At 45.2% G+C, this 20,968-nt stretch overlaps 1 protein-coding gene across 2 annotated transcripts in view; it reads left to right on the top strand.

The window, feature by feature from the left end:
• Positions 1-493: 493 nt before the first annotated feature.
• Positions 494-20,968, top strand: part of LOC121861062 (neurotactin-like) — a 96,997-nt gene continuing 76,522 nt past the window's right edge. For both annotated transcript variants that reach the window (XM_042358592.1, XM_042358593.1), the window contains exon 1: positions 494-693. The gene's annotated coding sequence lies outside the window, so the exon portion shown is untranslated. The remainder of the gene's footprint in view (positions 694-20,968) is intronic.

Raw genomic sequence — 20,968 nt, 5'->3', positions numbered from 1 at the left:
ATGGAGGTACACATCCTGATTTGTTAAATGTGTTAAGCTTACTACAGAATGAACTCTTTAGATGATTATTAATGGGATATTTCAATGAACTTTGCGATATTTTCATTGTTATTTTAGAAATTAGCCATAATTGTTCCTCAATGTTTGGATACATAAGTATGTGTCCGCAAACGTTTTCAGTTGAGATCATCATTTTACAATGTATCTGCACCAATAGTCCGACTCAGTGATGGCGCGCGGGACATTTGGCAAGACAGTACCATGCTGCCAGACACACAATGAAGTACGTGTCGTACGGTGGACAAGTTAATTTTGCCTCTCGGCACAGTATGGCTGATGCCTCTACTTCAAAATGATTGGGGAGGGGGGGAATTCTAATTTAATTCAAGCATAAAGACAAACGTAGTGAAATGTTAATTAACATTTGAAGAGCAGTTTTTAGGCACATGTTATGTGGCGGTGCGGCCAGCGGTACGATACGCGTGGTCGACGACGGCTGGGAGGCAGTGTGGAGCCAACTGTGTGACGAGCAGGTTTGAGCTGCACCGCAGTGTCACGTTGCTAACAGCGGGGTCATGTGATGGCACAGGTCATGTTAGGGTAGCCATGTGTCACGGAACTGGTTGTAAGATGCGGCCCTGGATTTCGTCGGTTCCCGCGCCGTAGCGATTCCACTGTCTTGTGGACGACCAGGTGAGTAGGAGTTACTGGTGTGCAGGAGCCGAGGGTGGTGAAAAGTGACAAGTGCAGTAGTGGGCGGCAGCAGACTCGCTGACATTGGCGTTCGATGCCTTACTTTGCTAGTGGTTCAGGGTACAAATAAAATTCCCGGTAAATCCGTGTTTCTGAATTTAATTTAGTATTCAACTCGTGTCACGATATTTTGTTAGAATGTGTAGTGGAAATAACGGTGTTGGGTGCGCTTGTCCAGAGCTGTGGTGGCAAATTAGCGTTTAACAGTAGTCTTTCGCAAAATGTCAATGTTGGATGATATGAAAGGTGTCCCTGTATACCATTACTTAGTCGGTAAATTTTTACAAGTGGACTCAGAGCGATTTTACAGTTTTAACACATGTAATATACATCTCATTATTCTGAGTAACTTTAGATCTATGCACTTCCGTCGCTAATGAATAATAATGAACCTAATGTAGAACCTGACCTAACCTAACCTAACCTAACCTGACCTAACCTAACCAACCTGACCTGGACCTGACCTGACCTGACCTAACCTAACCTAACCAACCAAAGAAACCTCATCGAACCATACCTAACTTCCTATTGGGGCCTCCATATTAAACAATAAATACTTATTTTGTTATTTGGTACAGTCTCACCCAAAAGCTCTTTAACTCTCCCAACCACCTAATGCTGTACTGCCTGCTTCAGATGTATGAACTTGAGTCTGTTACTTCGAACCTTTAGATTCATTCGTATCGGTTTCATGTTCCGGTTGGTATTGAGACAGTTCCAAACATCTGAAGCGGGCAGTGCGGCAATAGCTGGTTGGGAGAGTTAAAGAGCTTTTGGGTGAGACTGTACCAATGAAAGCAACTTGTTGAAGCGTAATGGTGTAATTTTACGTATTTTTTGTGTGTGTGGACGTGAGAGTACACTTAGACCGAGTCGGTTGTGAACAAGCAGCCAACTCGCGGCGACTTGGCAGAATTTTCGATAAAAATACCACAAGGAAATGTGATAGAAATGGGTGAGTTCTACCTACAGCAACCATTCATTTGCAAATATATTTTGAGCGTCCAATTGTAAAATAATTCCTATTAGTATTACCGTAGTGTAAGGGGCTCCTCATTTCCCAAGCAGGGGAGAACCAGTGCTGCAAGGTTTACCATTAATGAGACAGTATGAACCACAACTACAACGTTCGTAGGGTCATGTAAAGCATACGGTCCAAACGTTTGTGGTTATATGCCTGTGTCTGAAGATCGGGAGGAACACGAAACATCATCATTCACCAACGTGGATAAAAATGAAACGTAAAACGAGATAATTTTTGAGAGAGAAATTACCAAAAGTTTACCTAGAAGTAATGAATAATTTACAAAATATAATAAATGGCAGCAGATTCCTTCATGTTCGTACTATGATTATCCACAGTTCTCTAATACTGTTTTATCATTGTTGAGTTATTATATTACTAACCTCCCTACACGCTTCAAGACCCCCGTTGATAAAAACACAATAATAACATTCTAACAACAGCAACAATATTGAGTTAAGATAATGTTTATAATATCGTTGCTGATTTGGTCGTGTTTTTTATTTATACTAGAGCTTAAGTCAACAGCTAGATTCATCCTTATATCTTCAGTTACGAGATTTATACATAGTACGACTCTCAAAAAATATTAACCATCGTCTCGCCTCCCCAAGTGGTGTCTTAAGCATTTCAGAAGTCGTAATGGTATATCTAGAGTGCTTCAGATTATTTAGTAGTGATGATGTTACACTTGTTTTGGGGATAATAGTCATTTGAGTCACTTGTTTTGGGGATAATAGTCATTTGAGTCACTTGTTTTGGGGATAATAGTCACTTGAGTCACTTGTTTTGGGGATAATAGTCATTTGAGTCACTTGTTTTGGGGATAATAGTCATTTGAGTCACTTGTTTTGGGGATAATAGTCACTTGAGTCACTTGTTTTGGGGATAATTGAGAAGTATATAGATTAAGTAGTTTGTGTTGGTCGTTGAAGGACAGTTTGATTATCTCTTTAGAAAGTTTTTAATGAGTTTATAAAGTTAGTTGATAAGTAGATTAGTTTTAATATAACCCTGGAGATACCGTAACTTCACTTATTAAATGGTAGATATACTGTACCGTCACTTATTAAACGGTAGAGATACTGTACCGTCACTTATTAAACGGTAGATATACTGTACCGTCACTTATTAAATGGTAGATATACTGTACCGTCACTTATTAAACGGTAGAGATACTGTACCGTCACTTATTAAACGGTAAATATACTGTACCGTCACTTATTAAATGGTAGAGATACTGTACCGTCACTTATTAAACGGTAGATATACTGTACCGTCACTTATTAAATGGTAGAGATACTGTACCGTCACTTATTAAACGGTAGATATACTGTACCGTCACTTATTAAACGGTAGAGATACTGTACCGTCACTTATTAAACGGTAGATATACTGTACCGTCACATATTAAACGGTAAATATACGGTACTTTCTCTCCTTTAACCACTTTACTGGGACGCCACTTTGGATATTTTATTTGACTAACAACAGACGATCTTATTCAGCCCAGAGGACACCGTACACCAGGGGTGAGTAGACCATCTCCACCAAGCTGTAGATACTGTTTTGAGTTTACATGTTGGCGATAAGTAGATCCAAGCAAACAGACCAGATCGTGTAAGTCCAATGGGCTCGAACCTAACCTAACCTAACCTAACCTAATCTAACGTAATCTAACCTAACCTAACCTAACCTAACCTACTAGGATTGGTGGTCATATTAACTTCACCAATCTTAGATGTTCCTCTCCCTTCCCATGATTGGAATTCGCTCTAATTCTGTTCGTTAATTTGTGTCTTTTTTTTTTAAACTGGTATTAAGTAAGGCTATCTTAGTGTAACTTGGAGGTGAGGTATTGATTTTGTTCAGGGTGGATTCAGGTTAAGTCATAATCAGATTCATCCTTAGGTGTTTGAGATACGAGGGATTGCTATTTCAAGGTTCAATTCACGATTTTTATTTTTTATTTTATTTTGTTATTACGAGTCGTGGAATACATACAGCATAAGGCGTTAAATGGGGAGATGGGACGCAAGATGGGGAGATGGGACGCAAGATGGGGAGATGGGACGCAGAATGAAATTAATTAAGGCAGAGGAGAAAATTGATAGGAAAAAGAAGAAGAGAAGCAAGCGGGTATTTACAGGTGAGCAGTAACAGTTGGTTATGGTCAGTGATGGACAGACAGTGGTAGATAAGGAGGCAGGTTGGAATGTGGCAGCTAGGAGACAGTTCAGTATAGGCAAAGGCAGAAGTTGGGAGGCAGACAGGAAAGTTAGACAGTAACAGCGAAACAGATGGACAGGTAGTGGCAGGGAGAGAGACAGGCAGATAGACATGAGCGACAGGGAGGTAAGCAAGAAATAAACAGGCACAGAGAAGTATATTGACAGGCAGTAATTAGGGAGGTTGACAGGCTGTAGACAGGGAAGAGTAAACTGCAGCAGCAACGTGCGAGACAGATAGTGAGACAGGCAGGAAAAAGTCAACAGCAGGAAGGTAGGAGAGGAGTCAGGTAGTGAGGGAGGTAGCGGGCCAGTTCAAGGGGGGGGGGGTTGGCCCACGCTGGCACTACTCAATAATCTTGATGGCCCGCCGGGTACACTCACTACCTCGTAAAATCTCGGCTTGAGCTGCTCCTAGCACGGCTTTGGCCCCTCCTGCCCTGCTGTCTCCCTTACCCAGCTGTCAGTGGCCTGGGGTGTTCTTCGTCACAGGGATGGCAGGGGCGTCGGTCTCTATCTCATCAGACTGGCTGGCAGGGTTATGGAGTTCCCTTCAATCAACCTGGCAGGTGTGGTCCCCCCCGCCCTCCCCTACCTGACTGGCAAAAGGTTTCACTCCTATAAGTAAGTAAGTAGTACATTAACACACTTATCGCTGCCGACGTGTTGTAGCACCTGGACCCAGAACAACACCACCATTGTAGGGAGCTTTATGAGCGGTGAGTGTCGGAAGTTGTGCCTCCCTCAGGTGTGTTCATAGCCCCCTCCCCCCTCTCCCTCCCTCAAGTGTGGCAGCTTAGGCCATCGTGCTCAAGAGGTTGATAGCGGGGGTGTGGGATAGTCGGTTGTTGCCTCTGAGGTGGCTGGCGTCGCTCACGTGTTTACATAGGCACTTGTCTAGTAATTAATGGTTGGAGTGCGCAGGTGGTGGTGGTAATAGGGAGCCACTTTATTGGTGGGTACCTTTACGTGGGTCTCTCTCTCTCTCTCTCTCTCTCTCTCTCTCTCTCTATATATATATATATATATATATATATATATATATATATATATATATATATATATCTCTCTCTCTCTCTCTCTCTCTCTCTCTCTCTCTCTCTCTCTCTCTCTCTCTCTCTCTCTCTCTCTAATCTCCTTACCTGGTCTCCCATTTTTTTTGCTTACTCTATCTCCCTAACTCATTGGTCTCCCTGTTCCCTACCACTCGTCTCCTACCTCCCTGTCTTCTCACCTCCTTATCTCCCTACTTCCTCTCTTCTTGAATTTTGGAAGATGAAGAAAAAATATGTTTGGGTCAAGTAGCAGATTGGTGGAAGTTGAAGAAGAAACCGAAGAATTATGGGGATGGAAACTTATGGTAATGGGGGCTGAGGGAGAAAATAATTAATGAGGGAGAGGTGAGGGCGATAGATGAATGGAATAATTGATGTGGCGTGGGAGAGAATGCCATACGAGGTAGTAGGAAGATGGGTGGAGGAGGAGGAGTATAAGCAGTTGGTGGAGTAGAGAAGTCAGGCGAAACCATAGAGTAAGTAATTTTAGGAGAGAGAGAGAGAGAGGGAGAGGGTACAAGAGAAGAGAGGATGAGGAGGAAGGACAGTGTGTTTGTGTGGGGGGTGAAGTGGAGAAGGTGAGAGGCGGAAGAGAGTGTAAGGGAGAAGCAGCTGCAGGTGTGGAAGGGGGAGATGACAAGGAAGAGGAGGAGAAAGAGGAGAGGAGAGGTAGAAAGAATAGGTTGAGAAAAAGAGAAGAGTATTAGGATTGAGGGAGTGACAGGGAATAGAAGGGGAGTTGAGAGAGAAGAAGAGGAGGAGGAAGTGGAAGAGGAAGGGGGAGGATGAGGATACGCCCACTATCCTGCTCTAGTGACGGTCAGACTCTACAGCTGACTAAACGTTATATGGCTTCCTATCCTCCTCTTAGCATCCCCATCCTACCTACTTCCCCATCAACACTCCCCATCCACCTATCCTCCCTCCCTACACCACCCTCATCACCCCCCATCCCTAACACCATCCCCACCTATCCCCTCCTAACACCACCACCATCACTACCTCCCCTAACACCCACCCCCATCACCTACCCCCCTCTCCTATCACCCCCACCTAACCTCCTCTCCTTATCCCACCCCAGCCCCCTAGCAATATATTGTAGAGGGTATTCAAGGTGTAGAGGTCAGGTGTATATATACTGCAGAAGGTGTAGTGTACGTAGGTGTGTGTTGGGGTAAGGGTCACAAACCACTATTGGCCATGGTTACGTCGTCTTTATAACTGACTGTGTGTGTGTGTGTGTGTGTGTGTGTGTGTGTGTGTGTGTGTGCTGGTGTCACTTTTGCCCCTCGCTGCCTCTCTTACCATCTCCTCTCCTCACCTCCCTCACCTTCTCCCCCACCCCACCCTCCTCTCACCTATGGGATACGATAGGTGGGGAAGGTATTATAGGTGAGGGGTTAATTACTCTATACACGGCAGGTGAGGAGAACAGGTGAGGGAGAGGAGTAGGCGGGGAGTAGTATGTAGGGTAAGAGGAAGGGCAGGTGAGTTGGGGGGGGGGTAGGTGAGTTAGGGGAGAAGGGGGAGGGGTAGGTGAGTTGGGGGGAGGGGTAGGTGAGTTAGGGGGAGAAGGGAGGGGTAGGTGAGTTAGGGGAGATGAAGGGAAAGGGGAGGTATCTGAGGGGCAGGGCGGGGCAGGGCGGGTCAGTCTTGTTTGTATGAGTCACCACCAACACACTTTCCTGACGTCACTCTATTGATGTAAACCTCTTGGGTCTCACTATATTTTTTCCTCCCTCTTATCTTGTATCTAAAGGCCGTAGTTTAGGGTCGGTTAAAAGTTTTTGCACAGTGGCACCTTTTGTGTGTGTGTGTGTGTGTGTGTGTGTGTGTGTGTGTGTGTGTGTGTGTGTACTAACTGTGGATGGATCCTTGAACTGATCCTATATGATGCTACTGTAGCCATTCACACACACACACCACACACACACACACACACACACACACAACCTATAATGAGGTATGACTATTTTTTAATGAAAGTTTGTTATGTGAATCGTGTTTTTAACCAGACGTTACCACCTACTACCAACGCTGATGATTTTGTTTACGTCCTCCTAGCTTCGTTGTTTTACTCTGACGTCACGTGACTTCCCCTCCCAACCTCGTTGTTTACTCTGACGTCAAGTGACTTTCCTCCCTCTATGTAATGACTCCATCCTTATCTCTAATGTGCCCATCTGTGACGTCACCGAACAACCTGACATCATGTTTTCTCCTTACGTTCCTTCCTCTGACGTCACCTGATTCCTGTTCATTTGTTTATCCTCCTCACTGCCTTAGGTGCTCATGTGACGTCATTATCCCTCTCTCTCTATTCATCGTTTACTTTACCACCCCTCTCCCTCTCCCCTCTCCCACCTCTTCCCCTCTCCCACCCCTCCCTACTCCCCCCCCCCTCCTCTGGCTCACTATATCACCAGCACACCGGAACGCCAGTAATGACCGGTAAATTTTCCGGTAAATGCAACGGTTTGCTTGAGATTACGCAAAGTGTACCGGTCTGTGGAGGGTGTAGATGTGAGGTGTGTTGTGAGGGTGTAGGTGTTGTGTACCCAGGAAATAAGTGTAGTTTGTTTTTCTTTTTAATATAATTTTTGAGCTCAGCATATCAGAGGAGGTGTGTGTGTGTGTGTGTGTGTGTGTGTGTGTGTGTGTGTATTTGTACTCACATGTGCGTGTTTGTGTGGGGATGTTTACATGAGTGGCGGAAACACAACGTCCGGATGTGTAGGGCAGAACAAGCAAAATGACGTCATCCTAGAGGGGGGGAGGGGAAGGAGGAACCACCATCACTAGCTGTATACTCTAGGCTATTACAGTGTCCACCCCTTTGATTACAGTCAGCTTCGGTGTTGACAGATAACATAAATCGAACTGGGATACATGATTACAAAAGCCAAATTTCAGAATAATTTGGTGTACTGTATCTTGAACTGGAAGATGTGTTTATGGGTAATTAAAATGAGAAGGATATATATTTTTTTTATAGTGTGGTAATAATAACTAGCAAAGCCATAACAGGAAAATAAAACAGCTAAAACTAAAACTAAAAATAAATCGGTATTAATTCCATCTCGTTGCTGTACACTATGACTGCTAGACCTTCATTATTAAAATTAGAGGAAGAAATGCCATTGATTTTTTTTTCTTCTCGTATTTTCCTGAATAGATTTAACTTGACGTGTGTACATGAGAGGTCAAGAATATGAATCAAGGTCAGATTTTAGTGGTTGTAGTATTTTTATGTCCTCATTACCGTGTAGTGTTGATGGTTCACCTGATAAAAACTCAATCTTTTTTTTAAGTGTTGTTTATATAGTTAATGATTCAAAGACTGGATGTGTACAATACGTTATGGTTTTTCACTCAGTATAACTTTCTATGTTTTGTGACAGATCCTCGCTTAAGGCTGAAGAGTAGTGAGAAGCGAAGTATTAAATGTATCTATGAATTCAGGTTAGGTTAGGTTAGGGTAGGTTAGGTTAGGTGGGATTAGGTTAGGGTAGGTTAGGTTTCTGCTTAATACCTATAAAAAGTCTCCAGGAATTCAGATATTCGGCGTGCAATTATGTTAACAACCCCGAAGGTAAAACTCGTTAAAACATTGGTGAAAAATGAAATGCCAGGAGACAGAAATATGTTGTGAATAAGTTCGGTATTTTCAGTCGTGGGATGGACACAGTTACCTGCCGCGTTATCCTGTCGGGGGAATTGATATAATTAAGTGAGAATAAAACGTGATGTTGGGTGACAGGGTGAGTGGTGAGTGTGTGTGTGTGTGTGTGTGTGTGTGTGTGTGTGTGTGTGTGTGTGTTTGAGGTAGAGAGAGAGCATTTCACACACCACACTCACCACACACACACACCACACACACACACACACACACACACACACACATCGACAATACACTTACTAACCACACACCGGAAGCGTCCCTCCCTCTCTTCCCTTTCCACCTTCATCCCCCTCCCTCCTCCTCCTCCACCCCCCAGGCCGTCAGGTGTTGGGGCCCCGGTAATTACGCGAGTTACCTGGCAGTCTCCCTACCTGTCTCGCCAGCCACCACACCACAACCTTACGACAATGTTACGTTAGGATTTATTTTATTTTTTACTATTTATTTATCTCGTAAGAATATCCAGGAGTATTTATTTTATACATGTCAGTTTGTATTTTAGTCGAATATAATTATTTGTTAACGGGATTAGGCCTAGTGTCACGAGTAGGCCCAGTGACATTTTCTATAAGCCTTAGAGGTGTTTATCTGTTTGGTTGGAATTTTTGTTATTTCGTTTTTTCTCTCTCTATTTTCTGGTTTATTTTATATATAAGTTTATTAGTGGAATATTTATTTAACCCTTTGAGAATAATGACCATAGCCTTTTAAATTGTATATATACATTAATTTACGACAAGGAAATATACTTTTTTACCAGTATTCTCATTGTATTCAGCTGACAATGTTCACTGTGTCAGCTATCACCATTCGTTAAGTTTTTATGATATTTGTATTGTGATATTGTGCTAGTGTTGTGTTGTAACAAATAAGTAGGCTACAGTGTTGGTTATTGTAATGGGAGGGAACGACTCCTTACTTTATTGATGATGATATGGTGATGATGATTATGATGATGATAATGATGATGATGATATGGTGATGATGATGATGATGATATGGTGATGATGATGATGATAATGATGATGATGACACGGCCGCGTTCACACCTGTCAGAAATAATTAGAATCGGATGTTTTATTTAGAAATATTCACACACACACATAAATAAAGTAGAATCAGAATCAGTTAAGTTCGGAAAAGAATCAGTTTATCCGGAAGTAGAATCAGACTCAGCCAAGTTATCCGGAAATAGAATCAGTCAAATTATCCGGAAATAGAAACAGAATCAGTCAAGTTATTCAGAAATATTTTCAGTCAAGTTATCCGGAAATAGAATCAGAATCAGTCAAGTTATCCGGAATCAGAATCGGACACGTTTCAGTCAGACACACACAGGTACAGGCGTTTAGGTCAAGTGCTGTTGTAAATTTGCTTTTATTTTCATCACCGCCATATAGTGCCGGTAACAGGAAACTGGTCACTAGTGGAGAATGGACTCGTATATGGGGTGTTTATGGGGTGTACCGGGAGGGGAGGCGGTGTACCGGGAGGGGAAGGTGTACCGGAGGGGGTGTACCGGGAGGGAAGGGGTGTACCGGGAGGGGGCGGTGCCAGGAGGGGTGTACCAGGAGGGTGTGGGGGTGTACCGGGAGGGGGAGGTGTACCGGGAGGAGGGTGTACAGGAGGAGGGGGGGTGTACCAGGAGGGAGGGTGCAGGAGGGAGGGTGTACCGGGAGGATGTGGGGGTGTGCGGGGATGTTGGCGTTTGCTGAGGTCGGGTTTATTAGATGTGTTATTTTAATGGAACGGTGGTGGTGATTTTAGGATTTTTAATATATTTTTAGGATTTTTGTGATTTTAAGTTTTTTTAGGGAGCTCTTGTCATTTTTAGGAATTTTTGATTTTAGATTTTTAAACATATTTTTAGGATTTTTGTTTTAAGGATTTTTAGGGAGTTCTTTGTCATTTTAGGAATTTTTGTGATTTTGGGATTTTTTAAACATATTTTAGGATTTTTGTGATTTTAGGATTTTTTAGGGAGTTCTTGTCATTTTGGAATTTTTTGATTTTAGGAGTTTAAACATATTTTAAGGATTTTCTGTATTTTAAGGATTTTTTTAGGGGAGTTCTTGTCATTTTAGGGAATTTTTGTGATTTTAGGATTTTTAAGAAGATCGTGTTTTTTAGAGAGGAAGTCGTCTTTTTAGGCAGAGACGAATGATCCTGTAAAAACAACGATCCAAATACACGTGTCTCTCAGCTTTGAATATTATAAAAAAAATATATATATCCATAGAATTGTCAATATTTTCTTTTAAATTACCTTCAATGTCGTAAAGTATAAGCGACCTCTGTAAATCTGTAAGACAAGTGTGTGTGTATTTTATTCTGAGACACCCTGTATATAACAACAGGGTGACTCACTAGTGTATAGCAACTTAGTGGTGACTCGACCCCACTCCCAGCCAGTCAGAGAGCCAGCCAGCCAGTCAGCCAGAGAGCCAGACAAGTACCGTTATATTGTCCCCATTTTATTGACAACACGTTGGAACAAATTATCAATACGAGTGGACTAACGAACTATTATACGCTGTAGTGGTTTCATGGATGGGAGGGCGGTGTGTTGGGGAAGGGAGGGGAGGGTGACGTGGAAGGGGTTTGGGAGGGAGGGGACCAGAGAAATGGGGGCAGAGGGAGAGATTGCATGTATAGAAGAGGGGCGGGTGGAGGGATGGGCCTGTTGGCGGAAGGTTGATGTTGGGGGGGAGGGGGAGGCAGGTGTATGGGGGGTGGGGTAGCAGGTGTGTAGGGTTGTCAATTATTGATCCACTGCGTTCATGATGACTGTGGTGGTAAGTGGTGGTGGTTGGTGGTGGTGGTCACTGCGTCCATCCTGGTGTTTTCCTTCTCCTCCTCTTGCTCCTTCCTCCTCCTTTTTCTTCTTCCTCTTCTTTTGTTTCTTCTGTCTCCTCTTCTACCCCTTTCTATCTCCCCTTTTTCTACCTCCTTCTTCCTTTCTCTCCTCCACCTCCTTTCTTCTTCCCTCCTTCCATCCCCCCTCCTTCCCCTCCTCCTTTCTTCCCCCTTCCCTTCCTTCTCCCCTTCCCCTCCTCCTCCCCCTTCTCCCCCTTCCCCCTCCTCCTCCCTCTCCTCCAGGTGTCCCCGGATCTTTAAATATATATCCCCATTGTCTGGAGTTATTCTGATAGAGGTTCTCAATGCGGCATACTAAGTCAGGCAGCCTGCAGTGTAGCCGAGGCCACCCCACAACCACACCAACCACATCCCCACCAAACACAGCCACACCAACCACATCCCCACCAACCACATCCCCACCAACCACATCCCCACCAAACACAGCCACACCAACTACAGCCACACCAAACACAGCCACACCAACCACAGCCACACCAAACACAGCCACACCAACCACAGCCACACCAAACACAGCCACACCAAACACAGCCACACCAACTACAGCCACACCAAACACACAGCCACACCAACCACACCCACACCAACCACATCCCCACCAACCACATCCCCACCAACACAGCCACACCAACTACATCCCCACCAACCACAGCCACACCAACCACAGCCACACCAACCACAGCCACACCAAACACCACTAACAACTGACAGGTGAAATGGCATAAGAGTAAAGTTTTTTCCCCTGAGTCAGATTATAAATTTCTCAACCTTATAGACTGACGATTTAAGAACACAGATTACTGACTTAATCCTTTGAGATGTGAAAACTGGATTACCTTTTTTCTCTCCTTCTTCCTTTTCTTCTGCTTTCTCTTCCTCCTCCTCCTCCTCCTTCTTCCTCCTTCTGTCTTCTTCATCCTCCTCCCCGTTTTACATTTCACTCAGGTGCTTAAAACTTTGACACCAAAAAGTTTTAATTGTTGTGTTTGTTGTCCAGAGTGTCGTCGAGTGTTGAGCGTTTTGTCTCGAGTGTTGAGCATTTTGTGTTGAGTGGTGTTTCGTCCGACTCTCTCTACCACCAATATTTTTTCCTGTTTTCTTGAGGATTTTATACATACAAAAAAAAAAAAAACAACTTCACGAATCTCATTAATTTTCTTCATCATGTCCGTTGGCATATTTTCCTCAGGTTTGCTCACGGGGAATTGGTGCGTCCTTGGAGCGTTCTGTTGCGTTCTTTACAGTTCTGGTTGATGGCGTGGAGGAATCCGTGTGTAGAAAATGATGTGGTTGAGGGGTGAGGGTGGGTGAGGGGTGAGGGTGTACAATATTTCGGTGTTTTCGATGTTTAGGGCCGTCACTCTGTAAACACGGACACCAAGGGACTTTGTAAACGCCCTGTCTAGTATAGCAGTGAACAGTCGATTCTGGGATGGGATGGAGCTGTCACCTGTTTCCCACTAGAGTAGTTAATAGGGCCCTGGTGGCGGTGTGGTTGTGGTGAGGACTATCCGATTGTGGTAGTGGTGTTATTGGTGGTGATGGGGCGGAGTGTGGTGTTGATGGTTGTGTTAGCGATGGTGTTGGTGATTATGTGGTGGTGGTGGTGATGATGATGAAGGTGGTGATATGTGATGTGGTGATTATAGTAGGTCTAGTATGGTGAAGTATAGTGATGTTAGCTATTGTGTAGTGGTAGTGACTATTATGTACTGGTAATGGTGGGGGAGGAGGAAGGAGAGGTAGGTAGGAAGGTAGGCAGGCAGGCAGCGGTCAATACAAGAGTAGTTATAATGATCCTTTCCTCCTCCCTCCTCCTCCTCCTCCTCCCTCCCTCCTCCTCCCTCCCTCCTCCCTCCACTCCTCCTCCCTCCTCCTCCTCCCTCCTCCTCCTCGCCCTACCTGCCTTCTTACCTACTCAGACTTCTCTCCACCTATGCCTACCTACCCCTACCTACCCTCTGCGCCACATTTGGCCTAGGCGCTGAGGGACTTGTTGGGTCCTCGCGTTTGTTTTATTATTGAAGTTAGACCAAAAATATATATATATTTATTAGTATTTAGTTTGAGTTTTATTATAAAAGTTGAGTTTGTGTTAATGGCTGTTGTTGTTGTTTAGGGTTATTGTTTGGGTTGTGAGGTTGTGTTGGGTTAACTATTGTCTTTTTTTTAACTTATAATTTCTCTTTATTTGTCACATTATCTTATATTCTCTCTCTCTCTCTATCTCTCTCTTTCTCCTTAATACCTCACCTCCTTATTTCCCCCCCCTTATCTCCCTCATACCATCTACTGCCCTCTCCCCTCCCCGTCCCTCTCTGGCCCAGGCGGATGTGCCTGGGTGGTGAGGGGGAGAGAGGAGAATGATAATGAGACAACAGGCTGTTTTTACCCCGCACGTTTCTCTCTGAGTCTTGTGTTAGTCTCTTGTCTAATCGGTCAACAGAAGCTCCTGTCGGGTTCATGCTGTACGTCCGTGGGTTCAGGTCAATGGTGTACTTGTTCTTAGGTTCGTCCATCCGTGTGTCCGTGATAAGTACAGTATGTCGGGTCGGGCTGGGATTGAGGGAGGGGGAGGGATGGGGCTGGGATTGAGGGAGGGGGAGGGATGGGGCTGGCTGTCATGTAGGGCTTGAGGAGGGAGGGGATGGGATGGGTCGAGCTGCCATAAAGGGCTGGGGGATGAGAGGGAGGGAAGAAAGGGATTCAATATAGGGAGTGAAACAAAAGGGATTGATATTAATTAATCTACTGCTTCGGGTTCACGTATCTATGTAAAGGCTTGTACAGTTCCCCATGTTGAGTACAGTATAGGTGTTATTTTTTTTAATTGAGAGCACTGCTACAACACCTCATAACTTTTAGGCCTATGTATGTATGTATGTATGTATGTATGTATGTATGTATGTATGTATGTATGTGTATGTATGTATGTATGGTAGTTGAGTAATATGTTAGTGAGGGGCTTATCTCTCCCCCTCCTCCCCTCCCCTTCCCGTGGCGTCATCAAGGTGGTCACTCACCCCTCCTCACCCCTCCTCACCCCTCCTCACCACATTATCTCTCCATTGGTTACTACCTCACGTCTCTCACTTAGACTGTATACTCTGTAATGCCGCCCCCTCCCCCCCCTTTATATATCAGCTCACACACACACACACACACACACACACACACACCTCATCCTTACTAACTTCATCGTAGGTGTCATACTGTCTTCATTATCCTCTACAGTCTACAGTAGGAAGAATAACGGGGGTATATTGCTCTCTGTCGCTGTGTGAAATGAGTCTATCTGTCTACCTGTGTGTTACCCCTTGAGTACGAAGACTGAAACCCTTTGAATACGAAGACATTACCCATTGAGTACGATGCTTTAAGCCCTTGAGTACAACAATAACTGAAACCCCTTGAGTACGAAGACTGAAACCCTTTGAATACAACGAGTTACAAAAACAAAACACCAAAAACAATAAGGCTTCAGAAAGAGTATCCGAACACTTATGAATCCTCCCTGGGGTTCACTCTGAAACCTTCTTACCAGGGTTGTTGCTTTTAACCCAAGATGTAGAGATGAAACTAACGGGATGACTTAACGAGGAGATCAGCACCATCAACGGCATCAGATTCATCATAAATAGCATCAGAATCATCATAAACAGTATCAGAATCATCATAAACAGTATCAGAATCACCACCATTAAAACAGCATCAGGTCTCGTTGTGTGGTGATGGTGTGTGGTGTGGTGTGGTGATGGTGTGGTGTGTGGTGATGGTGTGGTGTGGTGATGGGGTCAGAGGATTTAGTAATGGGGGGAGGGAAGTGAGAGAACCGTTTGTTTAGGCTTTGCAGGTTAGGTTAGGTTAAGGTGTTAAATTCTCGTTGTGGCCTGCTTCATGTCTCACCCTAGCTCTCACTCTCTCACTGCTAGCGTCATTCTCTCACACTCTCTCACTGCTAGCGTCATTCTCTCACACCACTCTCATTCTCATTGCTATCAATCATTGTCATTCTCACCTCTTTCACTCTCCCATCACCAACCATTACACCTCGCGACAGTTACCACCATAACACCGTCACCATCAGTCACCATCATCTCACCATCACACCTCCAGGCAGTCACCACCACCCACCACCACCACCACGAGACCGTCACCATCATCTCTCACTATCACCACCACCACCATCACTGTCACCATCATCTCACCATCACACCTCCAGGCAGTCACCACTACCACCACCACCAGACCGTCACCATCATCTCTCACTATCACCACCACCACACAGTCACCACCATCTCTCAATATCACCAGACCGTCACCATCACTGTCACTCACTATCACCACCGCAACACAGCTTACACCATCACTCATAATAGACACTGATCAGGTATTGTGTTCTGCCCGCATACACGTAGACGCTGTTAAATTGGTGTCAACTAGTGGTGCATCATTGCTTGGGATAGTTGACCCTAACCCGACCCAACCTAACCTAGTCTAACCTAACCTAACCTAACCTAACCTAACCTAACCTAGTCTAACCATCCTTCCCCACTTTAACATCTACTATCCTCCCACCTCATATTTTCCCTCTCTCCCTTCCCCTCCCCTTTCCCTCCCCTCATACCCCTCACCTTCCCTCCCTTGTTAGTCCAGCCAACCATCCTTCCTTAGTGCAACAAAAGAGTTCATTCCCCTCCTTCCCTCCTTCCTCCCTTCCTGTGTCAAATCGGGTTTTCAAGATTAACCTCACCTCACCTCCCCCCTATGACTTCTCCTCCCCCATCCTCTCTCTCTCCCTTCCATGCGCCCCCCCCCTCTCCCCTTCTACCTCTCTTGTCATCCATCCTTCCATTTCCTCATCCTCCATCTTTCCTCCCTCTTCTCCTCCATCTCTCCCTCTAATATTTAACCCCCATCCCCCTCATCTCCATCATTATTCTCTCCCCCCTTTCTCCCTCTCACCTTCACCCCTCCCTCACCCTCTCACCTCCTCACCCCTCCCCTCACCTCCCTCCCCCTCACCTCCCCTCACCTCTTCCTCCCTCCCCCCCCTCACCCCTCCTCCCCCCTCCCCTCCCCCTCCCCCTCCCCTCCCTCACCCCTCCCTCCCCTCACCCCTCCTCCCCCTCCCCCTCCCTCCCCCCCCACCCCTCCCTCCCCCTCACCCCTCCCTCCCCCTCACCCCTCCTCCCCCCCTCACCCTCCCTCCTCTCACCCCTCCTCCCCCTCCCCTCCCTCACCCCTCCCCCCTCCCTCCCCCTCACCCTTCCCTCCCCCTCCCTCCTCCACCCCTCCCCTCCCCTCCCTCCTCCCCTCCCCTCCCTCCCCCTCCCTCCCTCACCCCTCCCTCACCAGGATAATCTTATCCAGTGTCCTTAAACAAAAACATGTGACTGGGAAGGAGATGAAAATAGACGTGTAGTATTTTTGGTCTGGGGGATTATGTAATTTATACATTGTTGAAGGGGGTAGGATGGGGGAGGGAAAGAGTTAGGATGGGGGAGGAGAGGGAATTGGATGGGGAGGGGGGAAGAGTAGGATGGAAGAGGGGAGGGACAAAAATAAAAAAAAATATATATAATAAAATATAAATGAAAATTATAAAGTAACAGTGGAAGTAAATAAATAAAAAGTATGGAAGAAAGAGGAAGAATTTATTTTTTATCTATCAGGAACAAGAGAGACAAAAGGAAGGAGGGAGAAAGGAAAAAGAAAGTGTAATAAAGTTAAAAATATAACCAAGTGAAAGTAAAATTATAATAAAAAAAAGAAAGTTTACCACATCATTGTATAATTTTAGAAAGAGAAGCGTTTTATGAGGATCGCGAGGGGGTGAGAGTGAAAGATAAACGAGAGAAAGGCAAATACAATAAAGGAGGGGAGAGAGGAAAGGGGAAGAATAGAAAGTAAAAATAAAAAGGGAGAGAAAAAGAAGGGTAGAATAGAATGCAAATATGATAAAACAGGGAAAGAGAGAGAGAGAGAGAGGTTTACGAGCCAGGGAGGACAATAGGTGACAATTCTCCACCCCTGGAAGAGTGAGTTGCTCCCCCTCCTCTCTTCTCCCCTCACCCCTCTCCTCTCCCCTCATCCCTCTCCTCCCTCTCCCCACCTCGCCTAAAACTCCCATGTTGGCCGAATAGCAGCCAGCCAGTTTTAGAACCCTGGAAACAAGAAATAACTTTACCCATTTCTCTTTTTACGTGTGTCTGTCTGTCTGTCTCTGTCTGTCTGTCTGTCTGTCTGTCTGTCTTGTGGGATAACTTGACAGAATAACTACAGGAAAATATTTAAGGTACAGTTTCCTTCATAATAAATAAAAATATATGTACATCCCTTTACCACAAAGTCTAATTAGCAAGTATAATTATTAAGTAGTTCTAGAGTTAATTGGCTAGTTTGAATTAATTAGGCATCACAGATATTTTTTTTAAGCTTTTTTGTTTCAGTGATTATTTATTTATCTTCTTATTCTGAATTTTAATTGTGTATTGGGATTGTTCTCGCCTGTTATTGCCTGTTATTGTGTTCTTCAGTGTAAGTTATATATAGTTTGGTAGAAGATATTGAGGAGAGAGAGTGAGGAGAGAGGTTGAGGAGAGACATTGAGGAGAGAGGTTGAGGAGAGACATTGAGGAGAGAGAGTTTGAGGAGAGAGGTTTTGAGGACATTGAGGGGAGTAACTTTTCTCATTGGGACATTGAGGCGAGAGAAGGAATCACTATAGTCTTGTGGGATGCAGACGGTGGGACTACACACACACACACACACACACACACCATCGTCCTAATGACCTTTTGTTGTTGAGGTGTTGGTAGCGGTCCAGGAAGACACTCACTCTGTTAATGGGGCTCTCATAGGTCTTCCTCCTACCCCCATAGGTCTTCCTCCTCCTCCTCCTCCTCCTCCCATAGGTCCTCCTCCTACCCCCATAGGTCTTCCTCCTCCTCCTCCCATAGGTCCTCCTCCTACCCCCATAGGTCTTCCTCCTTCTCCTCCATAGGTCCTCCCTCCTACCCCATAGGTCTTCCTCCTCCTCCTCCCATAGGTCCTCCTCCTACCCCCATAGGGCCCTCCTCCTCCTCCTCCCATTTTCTAACTTCTCTTTTATTTCATGTTATTCACCAGTTAATTATTTATAATATGAGAATTTAATTAATTATAAGAGATTTATTTACTAATTTTATATTTCTCGTCATTTTTGTATCGTATTGTGTTATAAAAAGTCGTTAAAGTTATTAGTTTATGATATATTATAACACGCCAGGTTATAATATTCAGAAACGTTACTTAAGTTGTTCGTTTAGGTTGTAAAGTGTTGTTATTTGATGTTATTCATGAAGGTTATTAGGTTATGGAGTGGTATGTTATAATGGTGATGTAGTATACGAGGCTTCAGTTTAATCTGAACGGTGTTTTACGAAGGTGCTGGGGTGTTGGGTGGGCGGGGTGTGTGGCAGGGTGTGAGGGGTGTGTTGAGTGGGCGGTGTGAAGCAGACAGGCAGGGCGGGCGTGGGGAGAAGTGTGTTGAGGTGCGGGAGGAAGGGGGTGTGTGTGTGTGTGTGGGGCCGTGGTACGTAGAGAGCGAAGAAGAGCAACTCCCCACGGCTCTCCCGCTACTCCAACGCCTGTGGTCGCTGTTGCTCCCTCTCCTGCCATGTCTGGTGCTGACCTTACGTAACCTCACACACACACACACACACACTCTCTGCTTGCCCTTTCATGACGTCAATTTTTTTATAACAACTAAATCACCAAGTGTATCCGTAGGCCATCACTTCTCACACTATCCAGTCCTTATAAGAGTTGGTTTCCCGGTTCACCCCAGTCATCTCTATTCCCGGTTCACCTGTTATTTCTCTTCCCGGTTCACTAGTTATCTCTCTCCCCGGTTCACTAGTTCTCTCCCCAGTTCACAGTTATCTCTCTCCCCGGTTCACCAGTTACCTCTCTCCCCGGTTCACCAGTTATCTATACTACCGGTGTGGAACAAGGTCTTTGGCAGGAGTCCACTAGATCCTACCAGGCCACTTTTACCGGGTGGTGTTGTGCCCGACTCAACACACTCGGTGATGGACTAACATTCCTGATGGTGTTCCCTGCTGATGGTGATAGTTGATGGTGTTCCCTGCTGTTGGTGATAGTTGATGGTGTTCCCTGCTGGTGGTGATAGTTGATGGTGTTCCCTGCTGATGGTGATAGTTGATGGTGTTCCTGCTGGTGGTGATAGTTGATGGTGTTCCTGCTGATGGTGATAGTTGATGGTGTTCCTGCTGATGGTGATAGTTGATGGTGTTCCCTGCTGGTGGTGATAGTTGATGGTGTTCCTGCTGATGGTGATAGTTGATGGTGTTCCTGCTGATGGTGATAGTTGATGGTGTTCCCTGCTGATGGTGATAGTTGATGGTGTTCCCTGCTGGTGGTGATAGTTGATGGTGTTCCCTGCTGATGGTGATAGTTGATGGTGTCCTGCTGATGGTGATAGTTGATAGTGTTCCCTGCTGGTGGTGATAGTTGATAGTGTTCCCTGCTGGTGGTGATAGTTGATGGTGTTCCTGCTGGTGGTGATAGTTGATGGTGTTCCCTGCTGATGGTGATAGTTGATGGTGTTCCCTGCTGATGGTGATAGTTGATGGTGTTCCCTGCTGGTGGTGATAGTTGATGGTGTTCCCTGCTGATGGTGATAGTTGATGGTGTTCCCTGCTGATGGTGATAGTTGATGGTGTTCCCTGCTGATGGTGATAGTTGATGGTGTTCCTGATGGTGATAGTTGATGGTGTTCCTGCTGATGGTGATAGTTGATAGTGTTCCCTGCTGGTGGTGATAGTTGATGGTGTTCCTGCTGATGGTGATAGTTGATAGTGTCCCTGCTGGTGGTGATAGTTGATGGTGTTCCTGCTGATGGTAATAGTTGATGGTGTTCCTGCTGGTGGTGATAGTTGATGGTGTTCCTGCTGATGGTAATAGTTGATGGTGTTCCCTGCTGATGGTGATAGTTGATGGTGTTCCTGCTGATGGTGATAGTTGATGGTGTTCCCTGCTGGTGGTGATAGTTGATGGTGTTCCTGCTGATGGTGATAGTTGATAGTGTTCCTGCTGGTGGTGATAGTTGATGGTGTTCCTGCTGATGGTGATAGTTGATGGTGTTCCCTGCTGGTGGTGATAGTTGATGGTGTTCCCTGCTGGTGGTGATAGTTGATAGTGTTCCCTGCTGGTGGTGATAGTTGATGGTGTTCCTGCTGGTGGTGATAGTTGATGGTGTTCCCTGCTGGTGGTGATAGTTGATGGTGTTCCCTGCTGGTGGTGATAGTTGATGGTGTTCCTGCTGATGGTGATAGTTGATAGT

The sequence above is a fragment of the Homarus americanus genome, unplaced genomic scaffold, assembly GCF_018991925.1.
Source record: "Homarus americanus isolate GMGI-L3 unplaced genomic scaffold, GMGI_Hamer_2.0 scaffold52806, whole genome shotgun sequence".
In the NCBI taxonomy this organism is placed as follows: domain Eukaryota; kingdom Metazoa; phylum Arthropoda; class Malacostraca; order Decapoda; family Nephropidae; genus Homarus; species Homarus americanus.
Note: the sequence above shows the minus strand (reverse complement) of the source record. Positions and strands in the feature narration are given on the sequence as shown.